The sequence below is a fragment of the Octopus bimaculoides genome, chromosome 2, assembly GCF_001194135.2.
Source record: "Octopus bimaculoides isolate UCB-OBI-ISO-001 chromosome 2, ASM119413v2, whole genome shotgun sequence".
Classification (NCBI taxonomy): domain Eukaryota; kingdom Metazoa; phylum Mollusca; class Cephalopoda; order Octopoda; family Octopodidae; genus Octopus; species Octopus bimaculoides.
The window spans coordinates 151,588,960-151,591,358 of record NC_068982.1 but is presented as its reverse complement, the minus strand read 5'-3'; positions in this window follow the sequence as shown (position 1 = coordinate 151,591,358).

The following is a 2,399-nucleotide window of genomic DNA, read 5'->3' as shown; positions in this document are numbered from 1 at the left end:
TTTATGCCTAATCGTGTACAGACAGCCAAAGAGCTCAAACAGTTTCTTTAGCAACATACATTATATCTCCATAATCATTCCCTTGTTTTGAAAGTGTGATTTTCTTCAGTGTCGGTCGACTTATACAATTATTATCGCAATAAATTTTCACATCTTATTATGCTGTATACGGAAATAATACCTTCATTACACTGAAATCCTATTCAGGTGTAACATATGATCAATACATAGATACTGTGTATATGTGTGTGCATTCCTACATATACACACATATATTAAACTGAAAAATATGCTCGTGTATGTATGTGTGTGTGCGTGTGTGTGTATATATATATATATATATATATATACGCATATATATCTGTGTGTGCGTGTGTGTGTGTGTGTGTGTAGACTGAAATATCTACACACACCTATGCTATATGAATTGTGTATACGTATGTGTATGTGAAAACAGCCTTATCTGTATGTTAGCGCCTAATTCACTCTTTATTCGTGTGAAGTTGAGTTCTGATAGAGTAAGGAAGAAGACACCTGAAATGTGTGAAATTCAGAAAGAACTGAATTCTGTTGCCAGAGAATACACTAATCATATTTTTAACAGTTCTCCGGGGCTGTTCACACTTGTAGTTGCCGATAAAGATATATGATAATCAATCCTTCTAATTGCATGGTGCAATCACTTGCTTGTTAATTAACGTGTAACAGAAATGGTAAAACGGTTAAATGAAATTCATTAATTGCGGTTTCTAGTGGCATGAATATTTACAAAGAAGTCTGGAAGAAGCTATGATACAAACTTCAATTAAACTTAACCACTTCACCCGTTCATGTTTGTTTCAAAGGAACTAGCTTTAGAATTCAGAGAAATTCTTTTAAATTTTTAATTTAGATTTTTTTTGTTGTTGCCAATATGTCAACCTAATAGAATGTATTTTCAAGGTAACCTGTCCATATATATATATATATATATAAGGAGAAATGATAAAACGACTATATCGTGTAAATTATATAAAAATATAAAATAAAATCAGTTAATGTTTTCTTCCTGTTTTCGATCTTTTCGAATGTGTTTACATCATTTCTGTATATGTGTGGCACCTGTACAAAATCTTGAATTTTAAAAAATAAAGAATTGCTTGCAATTTCTTACATCTTTGATATTTTTTGAATAACAAGGAAGGAATTGAATTAACTATTTATACTCAGCAATCATTAATTTCCTAGAATACTCGTCACTCACATGCAAGAACTGAGGGTCTAATAATTGCATAATTGAGGTTTTGCTGCTTGAATAATTACTTCTTGTATACTCATGAAGTCTAAGGTTTTGCAGTAAACGATTAACGTAACGAAATCCATTAAATTCCAAGCCACATGACCGTCGTATCATGCGTAAATGTGTATAAACTAAAATTGAGATAAAACAGAAAGGAACCATCGTTGACGGCATTGAAGTCTAGAACAAGGCAAATTATTTTGAGTTAAGCATCTGTATCTATTTAGTATTGCCATAAACATTTTTACTTTGGTCATTGGACAAATGGTTACTCTAATTATCTTAAGGGTTCATTAATTTTCTATACAGTGTATGAATTACTACACGTGGAAGATATTTTACAAAGTTATTGTTGTTTACCCCTAGTCAATTATGATCCATGAAACATCTCATTAAATGCCTTCCAACCTTGACCAGCTGATCATTCGTTCATGCAGTACATCTAGGTTTATTTATAATGTATATTTATTTCTCAAAATAGGTAGCGTCAGAGGGAGATTTGACTGCTATTTCTTGAAGGCACAGCGACTCAGACAGGTTTACTCAGTGTTCTATCATTTGCAAAGTTCCATTTCCCCAACTTCAAAAAGGGTTGGGGGTGCAGAAAAGAAAACAAAACAAAAATAGAGAAAATGTGAATGGCAAATATAGATTGCTCAATAGGATTATAGACTTAGTTATTTAATTTTATTGGAGAAAAAAAACATCTAAGCGTTATTTTAGAATGTACCAAGTCAAGTGAACTGAAAAGTTAAGAATTTCCAAAGAAAACATTGCCGATGACAATGTTATGATAAAGTTTGTAAAGTCGATATGACATGTATTGTAACGTTCATTACATACTTCGGCGATCGGACACCGATACCTTGCAGCAGTTGATACACCAATAAAATTGCTATCTTAAGCAGCAACAATTATATAAAGCATGCCACTTAGTAATTATGTTTCTGTTGCCTGAAGGATCAACAAGAGATTCTGAGAAGACTTTATGGATCCTTATTCTCAAACATCCAAACAACAGGCAGTCTCTGCTATTGTGTATTTTCCTTCCGTTTGCTTGTATATGTGCGTGCGTACACGTGTGTGTGTGTGTGTGTGTATGTGTACATATATGCAATTA